The sequence below is a fragment of the Salvelinus sp. IW2-2015 genome, unplaced genomic scaffold (genome assembly GCF_002910315.2).
Source record: "Salvelinus sp. IW2-2015 unplaced genomic scaffold, ASM291031v2 Un_scaffold4761, whole genome shotgun sequence".
Classification (NCBI taxonomy): domain Eukaryota; kingdom Metazoa; phylum Chordata; class Actinopteri; order Salmoniformes; family Salmonidae; genus Salvelinus; species Salvelinus sp. IW2-2015.
The window spans coordinates 1-13,860 of NW_019946030.1; the positions used below are offsets into that span (position 1 = coordinate 1).

The following is a 13,860-nucleotide window of genomic DNA, read 5'->3' on the forward strand; positions in this document are numbered from 1 at the left end:
TAGTCTATATGCTGGGCCTATATCTAATATCTCTCCCTCTTTCGTATTTTCTAATAGCGGGCTACCATATCAACTCTCTCCTCGCTTCTATGTCTAATCTCGGGCCATACTACATACTCCCTCTCGTTCTATCTAATGCTGGGCCCATCATCAATCTCTCTCCCTCTGTTCTAGTCAGAATGCTGGGCCATATCTAATCTTCTCCCTCTGTTCTAGTCTAATGCTGGGCCATATCTAATCTCTTCCCTCTGTTCTTAGTGCTAATGCTGGGCCCAATTATCATAATCTCTCCCTCTGTTCTTATTCCTTAAAAAAAATTTTTTGCCCCCCTTGGGGCCATATCTAATCTCTCCTCTGTTCTAGTCTAATGCGGGGCCCAATCTAATCTCTCTCCCTCTGTTTCTAAGTCTAAGTGCTGGGCCCATATCTAATCTCTTCCCTCTGTTCTAGTCTAAATGCTGGGCCAATTAATCTCTTTCCCTCTGATATCTAGTCTAATGCTTGGGCCATATCTAATCTCTCTCCCCTCTTGTTTCAGTCTAATGCTGGCGCCATCTATATCTCTTCCTCTGTTCAGTCTACATGCTGGGACCATTATGTAATAATTCCTCTGTTACAGTCTACATGATGGAGCCAATATCTAATATCTCCCTCTGTTTTCTAGTCTACTGCTGGCCATAATCTAATATCCCTCTGTTGCTAGTCTAATGCTGGGCCAATATCTATCTCCCTCCCTCTGTTCTAGTCAATGCTGGGCATAAAATCTAATCTCTCCTCGTTCTAGTCTTAATGCTGGGCCATATCTAATCTCTCCCTCTGTTCTAGGTCTAATGCTGGGCCATATCTAATATCTCCTCTGTTTCTGTCTAATGCTGGGCCCATATTTAAATCTCTCCCTCTCGTTCTAATTCAAGCAGGGCCATATCTAATATCTCTCTGTGTGTTCTATCTAAGCTAGCCGTATCTAATATCTCCTCTGTTGTTCTATTTAATGCTTAGGCCATATCTAATATCTCTCTGTGTGTTTCTATTCTATATGCTAGGGCCGTAATCTAATATCTCTCTGTGTGTTCTATTCAATGCTAGGCCGTATCTAATTATCTCTCTGTGTGTTCGTATCTAATTACCTTGGGCCATATCTAATATCTCTCTGTGTGTTCTATTCTAAATGCTGCCATATCATAATATCTCTCTGGTGTGTTCTAGTCTAATGCAGGGGCCATACTCATCTCCTCCTCTGTTCTAGTCTAATCAGTGCGCCATATACAATATCTCACTCTCTGTTCTAGTCCTAATGCTGGGCCATATTTAATCTCTCCTCTGTTCTAGTCTAGAATGCTGGGCCATATCTTAATCCTCCCTCTGTTCTAGTCTAATGCAGGCCCAATCTAAATATACTCCCTCTCTGTTTCTAGTCTAATGCTGGCCATATCTTAATCTCTCCTCGTTTAGTCTAAATGCTGCCGTTTAATACTCCTCTAGTCTAGTCTAATGCTGGGCCATATGTAATATCTCCTCCATCTGGTTCTAAGCTAATGCAGGCCATATTAAATCTCTCCCTCTGTTTAGTCTAATGCTGGGCCATTATCTAATCTCTCCCTCTGTTCTAGTCTAACTGCTGGGCCATATCTAATCTCTCCTCTGTTTAGTCTTATGCTGGGACATATCTAATCTCTCCCTCTGTTCTCAGTCTAATGCTGGGCCCAAATCTTATCTTCTCCCCTGTCTAGTCTAATGCTGGGCCCCTATCTAATCTCTCCCTCTTGTTCTAGTCTAAAATGCTGGGCCATATCTCATCCTCCTCTGTTCTAGTTAAACTGGCCATATCTAATCCTCTCTCCCTCTGCTAGCTATGCTGGGCCATATCTAGATCTCTCCCTCTGTTCAGTCTATGCTGGCGCCAATAATACATATTCTCTCCCTATGTTCTAGTCTAATGTCCTGGGCCGATAATCTAATCTTCCTCTGTTCTAGTCTAATGGCTGGCTATTAATCTCTCCTCTCTGTTCTATCTAATGCAGGGCCATATCTAATATGCTCTCTGTGTGTCTATTTCTAATCTAGCCCGTATCTAATATCTCTCTGTGTGTTCTATCTAATGCTAGGCCGTATCTAATATCTCTCTGTGTGTTCTACTTCCTAATGCTAGGCCGTATCTAAATATCTCTCTGTGTGGTCTATTCTAAATGCTGGGCCCATATCTAATTTATCTGTGTCTATTTCTAATGCTGGGCCATATCTCCAATCTCTCTGTGTGTTCTATTCTAAGGCTGGCCATATCTAATATCTCTCCTGTGTGTTCATTTAATGCTGGGCCATACTTAAATATCTCTCTGTTGTTCTATTCTAATGCTGGGCCATATCTAATCTCTCCTCTGTTCTAGTCTATGCTAGCCGATCTATATCTCTCTTGTGTTCTATTCTAATGCTAGGCCGTGATCAATATCTCTCTGTGTGTCTATCTAATGCGGGCCATATCTAATATCTCTCTGTGTGTCTATTTAAAGACGCTGGCCCTATCTAATATCTCTCTGTGTCGTTCTATCTAATGCTGGGCCGTATCTAAGATTCTCTGTGTGTTCTATTCTAATGCTGGGCCATATTAATATCTCTCTGTGTGTTCTAATTCTAATGCTAGGCCGTCATCTCCCATATCTCTCTGTGTGCTTCTATTCTAAATGCTAGGCCGTATCTATATCCTCTGTGTGTCTAGTTCTAATGGCTAGGCGTATCCTAAATATCTCTCTGGTGTTCGATTCTAATGCTGGGCCATATCTAATATCTCTCTGTGTGTTCTATTCTAATGCTCGGGCCAATAATCTAATATCTCTCTGTGGGTTCTATTCTACATGCTTAGGCCGATCTAATATCCTCTGTGTGTTCTATTCTAATGCTAAGGCCGTCATCTAATATCTTCTCTGTTGTTCTATTCTAATGCCCGGCCGTATCTAATAAGTCTCTCTGTGTGTTCTATTCTAATCTAGGCGTATCTAATATCTCTCTGTGTGTTCTATCTAATGCTAGGCTATTCTAATATTCTCTCGTGTGTTCATGTCTAAGCTAGGCCGTAAAATCTCTCTGTGTGTTCTATTCAATGCTGGGCCAATCTCAACATTCTCCCTCTGTGTCTAGTCTAATGCTGGGCCCTATCTCAATATCTCCTTCTGTCTAGTCTCTCTGGGCCATATCTAATCTCTCCTGTGTTCCTATGTACTCCAAGGGTAGACTGTGATAGTGGGCAGGTCCAGCTGGTCTGGGTGTAACAGGTCTGAGTGGTGTGGTTCTGAGACACTGCGGTCCGCTGGGTCATAGCCCTCTGTTGTGTCTTACTGGGCTTCTCCATCTACAGAGAGGCGGCTCTGCCTGCTCAGACAGCGGGCTCATCGCGCACTGTAACGTTTCTCTGTGTATCCGTCTGTCTTCCGTTCTCGTCCATCGTCCCCTCTGTGTATCCGTCTGTCTGTCGCTGTCCAGTGCGTCCCTCTGTGTATCCGTCTGTCTGTCTTCCGTCCGTCCCTCCGTCCCTCTGTGGGTATCCCGTCTGTTGTATGTCCCGTCCGCCATCGTCCCTCTGTGTAATCCATCTGTCGTGTCCGGGTCCGTCCCTCCGTCCCTCTTGTGTATCCGCCTGTCTGTCTGTCCCGTCCGTCATCCGTCCTTCTGTGTATCCGTTGTCTGTCCCGTCCGTCCATCCGTGCCTTCTGGTGTTATCGTCTGTCTGTTATGTCCGTCCGCCGTCCCTCTGTGTATCTGTTCCGTCCCTCCTGGTGTTCCGTTCTGTCTGTCCTGTCGTTCCATCGCGCCTTCTGTGATCCGTCCTGTCTTCTGTCCGTCCGTCCATCCCGTCCTTTCTGTTATCCGTCTGTCTGTCGTCCGTCCATCCCGTCCTCTGTGTATCTCGTCTGTCCCGTCTGTCCATTCGTCCTCTGTGTATCCGTCTTGTCTGTCGTCCGTCCGCCCTCGTCCCTGGTGTATCTCTGTCTGTCTGTCTGTCCTCCGTTTCCATTCGTCCTCGTGTATCCATCTGTCTGTCCGTCCGTCCCCGTCCTCTGTGTATCCCGTCTGTCTGTCGTCCGTCCCGTCCATCGTCCTTGCTGTGTATCCGGTCTGTCTGTCCGTCGTCATTCGTTCCTTCTGTGTATCCGTCTGTCTGTCTGTCCGTCGTCGTCTCCCTGTGTATCTGTCCGTCCTCTGTGTATCCGTCTCTGTCTGTCCGTCCATCGTCTTTCTTGTATCCGTCTGCTGTCTGTCCGTCGTCCATCCGTCCTCTGTGTATCCGTTGTCTGTCGCGTCCGCCATCCGCCTCGTGACCGTCTGTCTGTCCGTCCGTCCCCGTCCCTCTGTGTATCCGTCTGTCTGTCTGTCCAGTCCGTCCATGCGTCCTTCTGTGATCCGTCTGTCTGTCCCGTCCGTCCATCCGTCCTTCTTGTGTATCCGTCTGTCCTGTCTGCCCGTCGTCCATCCGTCCTTCTGGTACCGTTGTCTTCTGTCCGTCCGTCCGTCCTCTGTGTAATCCGTCTGTCTGTCGTCCGTCCGTGCCGTCCATCCGTCCTTCTGTGTATCCGTCTGTCTGTCGTCCGTCCAATCCGTCCCTCTGTGAATCCGTCTGTCGTCCGTCGCCTATGCCATCTGTGTGTCTATATGTCTGTCCCGTTTTCGTCAGTCTGTCCGTCCTCTGTTTTCAAAGTTATTTTTGCCTAACCTTGTTCAAACTCTCAAATGCATTCAGTCATGTTTTTGTGAATTTTTATGAAATATCTAAATTGTAAATAACTGAAATATCTGAATGTATATTATATATAGGTTGATAGGCTATAAGGTCATACTCTGTCATGTTTCTCTGGTGTACGGACAGTCCATCCTCCTATTTGTTCCTGTCCCAGCATCTACGCTCCTACATGCTTCCCAGCCCTGCTCCGCATCCTCAGCTACCTGTCTGCAGGATGCTCTCTGGTGAAGTCTCTCCTGATTGTTGATTGATTGACTGCACCCTTTCTGAACACGCACTTTCAAGCGTTTGAGGAAATCCTTTCTTTTTTCTTTTTCCCTTTTAGCAGAAAATCAAGCACATACTGTAGATATGAAAAATGAAACTGTATTTTTTGTTTGTTGTTGCAGGTGCTGCTGCCTCTATGAGTGTGTGGGCTCTGTGTGAAGTATTGGAGAGTTTGGGGGTTTTTAACGTCTCCGTTCGGTCTCCGAGCTGCTGCCGGCACTGAAGAAAGCAACACTTCCTTCCCGTACTTTAACGTCCGGACCTTCACTTCCTTCCTGTGCCGTGGCTCAGCCCCCCTCTGGCACGTCAGCGAGTTCATTAGCGCTAACGATAGCCTGTGTTTTAGTCTCAGGTGTGACTCCTTCCTTCACTGGCCTTGGCTTCAGCCCCTCTGGCAGGTCAGCGCAGTTCATAGCACTAACGATAGCTGTGTTTTAGTCCTCTGGTGACCTCACTTCCCCTTCACTGTGCCTTGGCTCAGCCCCCGCTCGGCAGGTCCAGCGGAGTTCATTAGCCTATACGATAAGCTTGTGTTTTAGTCTCTGGCTCACTTCCTTCACTGGCGTGACTCAGCCCCCTCTGGCAGGTCAAAGCGTGAGTTCATTAGCGCTAACGATACGTGTTAGTCTCAGGTGACCCTGTTTTTATCAGATAATAACCGTGGTGGAACATAGAGCTGTCTAAGTATATTTAGTCTCCGTCTATGTCATCAATAATTAGAAATATTTTTAAGTTGTGAATATAAAAATATGATTTCCTCCATATATACTGTGTCGTGTGTGTGGTGTGTGTAATGTGGTGTGTGTGTGTGTGTGTGTGGCGTGTGTGTGTGTGTGGCGAGTGATACAGAAGGCAGGTCTACCCGTGCGTCAGATTCAAGGCATGGCGGCCGTGTGTCGTTGCGAGCCCTCTCTTCTCTGTCATGTTCAGTAGGGGATGTACCTGCTAACAGCTCCGGCTCCTGGGAGTCCCCCTCCCCTCCGCTGAGCCTGTAACAGGGGCCTTGGCGCCAGGGTCTGGGCAGTGTGTGGCTGGCTGATGGGGGCGCCTACAGGGGCTCAGCGCAGTGTACCGCCAATACCTGTACTCTGGGACTTCAGCCAGGGTACTAATGATGTTGTCATGTGAGCACCTTTAAAGGTAGCCCCTCCGTATTATGCTCTGTACGGTCGTTTCCCAGACGCAAGCTCAACGCCTAGTCTTGACTAGCTGCTTAATCTTGGGTCGGGAAATTGTATTGAGACCAGGGACGTAATTCAACGCGTCTCAGAGTAGGAGTGTGTGCTCTAGGATCAGGTCCCCCTTAATTCAATATGGTTTTAAAAGGCTAAACTGATTAGACCGCACCACTTTTGGAGTACAGTGTGTCTATGTTTGACCCCTGCTCCTCTCTCTCCTCAGTCTGGGTCCGCAGGTGGACAGTATGTTTTGACTCCGTTCCCTGACCAGTCTGGGTCCATGTGGACAGTATTTTTGACTCTATCTCCTGATCCAGTCTGGGATCCAGGTGGACAGTGTGTTTCTGACTCTATCCCTGATCCATCTGGGTCCATGTGGACAGTGTGTTTTGACTCTTTCCCCTGGATCCAGGTCTGGGTCCAGGTGGACAGTATGTTTTGACTCTATCCCCTGATCCAGTCTGGGTCCATGTGGACAGTATGTTTTGACTCTATCCCCTGATCCACGTCTGGGTCCATGTGGACAGTATGTTTTTGACTCGTATCTCCTTCCTCTCTCTTCTCCTAGTCTGGGTCCAGATGGACGTGGGGTTTTGACTCTTTCTCCTGCTCCTCTCTCTCTTCCTAGTCTGGATCCCAGATGGACAGTATGTTTTGACTCTTTCTGCTGCTCTTCTCTCTCCTCCTAGTCGTGTTCCAGGTGGACAGTGCAGCTGACACCCATCTTGACTGGCCCTAGGAGTGTCCCCTCGACTTACACAGCTCATCACCTCTGTCCCCTTGGCTATCTACGGTGTTTATTATCTGTCCTGTTGTCTGTCTCATCACCTCTGTCCCCTTGGCCATCTACGGTTAGTTTAATTATCTGTCCTGTCTCTGTCTCGTCCTGCGTGTCTGCCTACAAGTCTACATGTTATTGTTTCTGTTGAGTGACTCAGATTAAATTAACTGATAAAAGATTATCAATTTCTCCTTTCTCTCTCCCTCTTCATCCCTGTTCAGGTGCTATTCTCAGTGTAACGTACTCTATTGCCGTGGCTACAGGCGTGAGGTACTTCCAGTTCACACACATCGACTCTGGACGTAACATCTTCAACATCGGCTTGGCTGTCTTCATGTCTCTAGTTCTGCCTCACTGGTTCCGCATGCAGACCGCCTTTATTGATACAGGTCATTTCTCTAACATCTGGTCCCAGATCTGTTTGTGACCTATAGTCAACTCCAAGCAGACTTTAGACCAGGCTAGTCTGACATCAGGCTGGTCCCAGATCTGTTTGTGCCGGTATAGTCAACCTCCAAGCAGACTTTAGACCAGGCTAGTCTGCATCAGGCTGTCCCAGATCTGTTGTGACCTATATCAACCTCCAAGCAGACTTTACAACAAGGCTAGGACATCAGGCTGGTCCACAGATCTGTTTGTGACCTATAGTCAACCTCCAAGCAGGCTTTAGACCAGGCTAGTCGACATCAGGCTGGTCCCAGATCTGTTTGGACCTATAGTCAACCTCCAAGCAGGCTTTAGACCAGGCTAGTCTGACATCAGGCTGTCCCAGATCTGTTTCTGCCATATAGTCAACCTCCAAGCAGACTTTAACCAGGCTAGTCTGACATCAGCTGGCCCAGATCTGTTTCTGCCATATAGTCAACCTCCAAGCAGACTTTAGACCAGGCTACTCTGACATCAGGCTGGTCCCAGTCATTGTTTGTGACCTATAGTCAACCTCCAAGCAGACTTTAGACCAGGCTACTCTGACATCAGGCTGGTCCCAGATCTTGTTTCTGCCATATAGTCAACCTCCAAGCAGACTTTAGACCAGGCTAGTCTGACATCAGCCTGGTCCCAGATCTGTTTGTGCTCTCTTTCCACCTCACTGTGGAACTGTCACGTCAAAAAAATTACTTGCTTGGCTTGACAGTGGCATCAATGGAGTTGACTATACGTCACACACTGTTCTGGACCAGGCTACTCTGACATCAATGGAGTTGACTATATGTCACAAACAGATCTGGGACCAGGCTACTCTGACATTACACAGCCAGGGACAATAGAGAAATGTGGCTAAATGGTGTCTTGTCCATATCCTGTTCGTGTGTATACCTGTACAGGATGGTCAGTTTTGATGTCCTTCTCCTTTCTCTTCTGACCTCACCTGTGCTCCTGGTGGCATCCTGGCTTTTCTATTGGACAATACAGTATCGGGTAAAACATTGTTACTATCTATTGTGCGCAGCTTAGTGGTACGCGCAGGTAGCCTAGTGGTTAGAGTGTAGGGGCGGCAGGTAGCCTAGTGTTAGAGTGGAGGGCGGCAGGTAGCCTAGTGGTTAGAGTGGAGGGGCGGCGAGGTAGCCTAGAGTGGAGGGGCGCAGTGTAGCCTAGTGGTTAGAGTGTAGGGCGGCAGGTATTCTAGTGGTTAGAGCGTAAGGGGCGGCAGGTAGCCTAGTGGTTAGAGTGGAGGGGCGGCAGGTAGCCTAGTGGTTAGAGTGGAGGGGCGGCAGGTAGCTTAGTGGTTAGAGTGTAGGGGCGGCAGGTATTCTAGTGGTTAGAGCGTAGGGACGTAGGGGCGATCATGATTCATTAACTCATAGAGCACCTGATAATGATTCATTAACTCATATAGCACCCGATCATGATTCATTAACTCATAGAGCACCCGATAATGATTCATTAATAATCTTTTCGGTGAAAATAAAAGTTTATACGCAGACTCTCAGCATTTAAAAATGATGTCCAAACACCAGGCCTTAGTGTAACGACCGGTGCACGTCCTCATGTGTCTATGTTCTTCTCTCAGGGTCTTCATCGGAGAGAGGACTTGACTCAGCGGAGATGGAGAAGACAGGATGGACATCGGTCAACAGTGAGCCAGGGTATCACCGGGAAGTGGCGTTAATTTACGAGTCCCCTTACCTCCTGAGAAGACTGTGGAAGTTACCTTGGTTCAGGACGACCCCTTTCTCCGCCTGTAGGATCACAGATCATGGAGACATACTGTAGAGTCCCGTCGGAGGGTATTGGGTCTCGTTTTAAAGTTAAAGTTGTGTGGAATTGATATGTAAAGACAAGGGACTGTGGACAATAGGCATAATATGGAATTAGCCCATGATGTACTGTATATATAAACATATAATAATGTATATGCCATACTGTATATGAAATGTACTGTGTGTCTACGTAGTTAATGGCACAGCTTCAGGAAGATGTATGATAGTGGGTTTGTATTGGTGGATTAATGGCACAGCTTCAGGAAGATGTGTGATAGTGGGGTTTGTATTGGTGGATTAATGGCACAGCTTCAGGAAGATGTTTTGAGTTGGGGGTGTGCTTTATAATAAATCATTGCATGAATCTATAAATATAAATCACATTTGCGTAGTGGCATACAGATGAGCAGACATGTTTTATGGGTTTCCACACATGGAAATGCAGGGTATAGTATGAATCATTTTTTTTTTTTTAGCATTTTATAAATGCATTTTCATACAATTCTACGTAATTTAAATAATATAAGATATTATAATATATATTTTTAAACCACACACATGACTGACATGAGTGGCTACTCTGGCTGACAACTGAGATCAATAAAAACAAAGTGGACTTGAATGCAAACAGTAGCCCGGGCCACTGGACAGACACACAGACACCCTGGCCACTGGACAGACACACAGACACCCGGGCCACTGGACAGACACACAGACACCCGGGCCACTGAACAGACACACAGACATCCGGGCCACTGAACAGACACACAGACACCCGGGCCACNACAGACACACAGACACCCGGGCCACTGAACAGACACACAGACACCCGGGCCACTGAACAGACACACAGACACCCAGGCCACTGGACAGACACACAGACACCCGGGCCACTGAACAGACACACAGATTGTGAGAGCCTGTTTCATCATAACGTTTGATGGTTTTTGCGACTGCACATGAATACATTTTTCTTAAAATGTTCCTCATTGACATGACCTTCATGTCTTAAAGTAATGATGAACTGTCGTTTCTCTTTGCTTATTTGGAGCTGAAAGGTGTGTGTAATCCCTCCTGAGATGTGTGCAAACCTGGTGGCCAACGACAAGAAACGTCTGACCTCTGTGATTGGCTACGGAACAAGGGTTTTGCCACCAAGTACTAAGTCATGTTTTGCAGAGGAGGTCAAATACTTATTTCCCTCATTAAAATGCAAATCAATTTATAACATTTTTGACGTGCGTTTCTCTGGATTGTTTTGTTGATATTCTGTCTCTCACTGTTCAAATAAACCATTAAAATTATAGACTGATCATTTCTTTGTCAGTGGGCAAACGTACAAAATCAGCAGGGGATCAAATACGTTTTTTCCCCCTCACTGTATATATATATATATATATACAGTGAGTATACAAAAAGTATTTGATATATATATTATATATATATTATAGGCTACAGTAGGTTACTAAATAAACTTTTCAGTGGCACTTTTCAGAATCACCCAATGATGAAGACATACAGTAAGGCTATAAGTCACGGTGATGGTCGATAAGCTACCTAGAAAAACAGTGCTTGTTCGCTCAGAATTGCTCAAAAGTTGTAGAGAATGATTATTTTTGCTTCTACAGACAGACTAGTCTTTCTCTTTTCAGCAGTAAAGATTTTTTTGCGAAAGGCAAACTGACAGCCGCAACCAACTGTAGAGATGTAATCCATAGAGGGCAGCTATGATTCAAGTCAGGACTGGCTAGCGTACCCATGAGGTCAGAGGTTACAAGATCCCTTCTATGGATTATATGTCTATGGCCACAACGCAACAAGCCGTTCTAAATTTGGGTGGCCTGCTTTTTTTTTTTAGAAGCTGTTGATCCTCTGTGACTAAATGATGCTCTCTGGTGTAGTATTCTGAATCGTTTATTTATGTCTGTTCAGACAGGAGTAATAGAATTTTAGGAAAATATTTTCTTTATATAATTTTTGAAATATTTAATTTGATCAGGGGATGCCGCAGCACCTCCAGCACTATGAAAATTAGTATTTTAATAATAAATAATGACAAATAAATAATTCTGGACACAGCGAAGGGGATTTGGCAGATGGTAGTTTGTCTACTGAAATAGGATTATTAAAGGGCTCTAACAATCCATTTGGTTACAATACAATACAAATTTCAAAAGAATTTGCGAAAATGCATTTCAGTCATTTAAAAAATAGATCTTTAAATAGTTTCTCACAACATAATATAACAAAATACATCTGACATATTTTCAGCACAAAGAAAATAATTCCTCAGATTTCATGTAGATCATATTAAATCGACAATTTAACTGTGAAACACAAAATTAGGCCAAACGAACACATGAAGACATGACTGCAGATAAACCTGGACAGATTGCTAGACGTAGACCGGATAATGCAGACACACTGACAGACATTTCATATACACCTGTAAACAACAATTTGTTCTGTGCTAGCTAGGTAAACACCAATGTGTTCTGTGCTAGCTAGGTAAACACCAATGTGTTCTGTGCTAGCTAGGTAAACACCAATGTGTTCNACACCAATGTGTTCTGTGCTAGCTAGGTAAACACCAATGTGTTCTGTGATAGCTAGGTAAACACCAATGTGTTCTGTGCTAGCTAGGTAAACACCCATGGGTTCTGTGATAGCTAGGTAAACATATATTCTTCTGAAAATGAATGAATCCTTTCATGAATTTGTGATTAGAACACAGAACTCCTGGAATGCTCCTGAATTCCTTCCCCTCCTTCGCTCCTCATGCTCTTACCTGAGTGTGACTGCTTTTAAATAAGGCACTGTGTATTCCTGTTTGCCTCACGTGGGTATGTTTGAAATGTGTATGTGTGCGTATCCAGTATGTGTATGTATATGCAGTGTGTGTATGCAGTGTGTGTATGTATTGTGTGTATGTATTGTGTGTATGCAGTGTGTGTATGCAGTGTGTGTATGTATTGTGTGTATGTATTGTGTGTATGTGTTCATATTTCAGTGTTGTGTGTCTAGGACTAGTGTGGCCCTGAGAAAAGGAAGGCATATGGTCGGAGAAGCTTCAATTCAATAAGGATAATAGAGTCTAAGGTTTCTCCCTGGACTGTAATGCATAAATCTGTGCAAAGCGTCAGGAAGATGCTACAGTAATCTGTTATGGGCTTCCGCAACTTTTTATTACACCTTTTTATATACAGACTTGTATTCACTCTCTCTGTTCTCTACCCTGTCTCTCTGTTCTCTCTGTTCTCTACCGTCTCTCTGTACTCTCTGTTCTCTCTGTTCTCTACAGTCTCTCTGTTCTCTACCCTGTCTCTCTGTTCTCTACCCTGTCTCTCTCTCTCTGTTCTCTACCCTGTCTCTCTGTTCTCTCTGTTCTCTACCCTGTCTCTCTGTTCTCTCTATTCTCTCTGTTCTCTACCCTGTCTCTCTGTTCTCTCTGTTCTCTACCGTCTGTTCTCAACCCTGTCTCTCTGTTCTCTCTGTTCTCTCTGTTCTCTACCCTGTCTCTATGTTCTCTCTGTTCTCAACCATGTCTCTCTGTTCTCTCTGTTCTCTACCGTCTCTCTGTTGTCTACTCTGTACTCTCTGTTCTCTACCCTGTCTCTCTGTTCTCTCTCTCTATCTCTGCACATCATGCGTGGCCACCCCCCAGGGGTGGAAGTGTCCAGGGTCCAGTAGGAATTTTCCTATCCAATGCAGGACCTGTGAGTACCAGTGTAGTCCGTCTCCTTGCATAGTCCCTAGCCCAGTCCAGCTGTACAGCAGGCGTAGGGGACCAAAGGCCCAGTGGGCTAGGTGGTGCTGGTCCATAGCAGCGTAGCACGAGGCTAGAACGCCGTCCACCACCAATGAGCCGTGGCCTGTCAGGGGGGCGAAGGCCCCGGTGTCCACCTGGATATGGATCCAGGCGACTGGGGAGAGGTGGGCTTGTGGTCCCTTGTCTCCCCCTGCTCCCCTTGCAGTCAGCACACACTGCCCTGGCCGTACGTCGCTGGCGTACATAGTCCGCATGACAGCCCCCTTGGACGATTCCCCCACTGAACAGTTCCTCTCGGTCACGAACACAAGATGAGCTGCAGTGAGGGTCAGGTTTGCTCCCGTCTCTGTTCCCAACACGTAGAACTGTTTCCTCGCTGCAGGCTCGTGGTCCAGGAAGGTGAAGAACTCACTGTATACGAGGTCTCCTCCGCTCCTGCTGCCGTCAGCCCGAGAATGAGAGAGAGAGAGAGAGATCAGAGAGAGAGAGAGAGAGAGAGAGACAGAAGAGAGAGAAGAGAGACAGAGACAGAGAGAAGGAGAGAGGAGAGACAGACAGAGAGAGAAGAGAGACAGAGAGAGACAGACGAGAGGAAGAAGACGTATTGAGACTCTGTGTTATTAAATACTTGTATTTAGATTTGCACGAAAACTGAATGGTAAAGGTTCTATACAGGTTGTGTGTGAGGTACCCTAGTTCAATGGTCCATGATACCTTATTCAATGGTGTACTTGAACCTTAGTTCAAATGGGTCATGAACCTTAGTCAAATGTGGAACGCGTCGATAGTATGTACTATCCTATTATGTTTACAAAATGCGTCCATATACATTAGTTCAATCCCACATTTGAAAGGCCCACATGCGTACAATCATCATATAGTTCTGTTAACATTTAAGGAAACACACCAAGACCTCTTCGTGAGTTCATTATATG

The 13,860-nt window shown here is 45.8% G+C and overlaps 2 pseudogenes; one reads left to right on the forward strand and one right to left on the reverse strand.

Annotated features, from left to right (window-relative positions):
* Nucleotides 1-3,242: 3,242 nt before the first annotated feature.
* Nucleotides 3,243-9,309, forward strand: LOC112077614 (solute carrier family 23 member 3-like; annotated as a pseudogene).
* A 2,407-nt stretch (nt 9,310-11,716) lies between these two features.
* LOC112077615 (indian hedgehog B protein-like) overlaps nt 11,717-13,860 on the reverse strand; it is a 14,758-nt pseudogene continuing 12,614 nt past the window's right edge.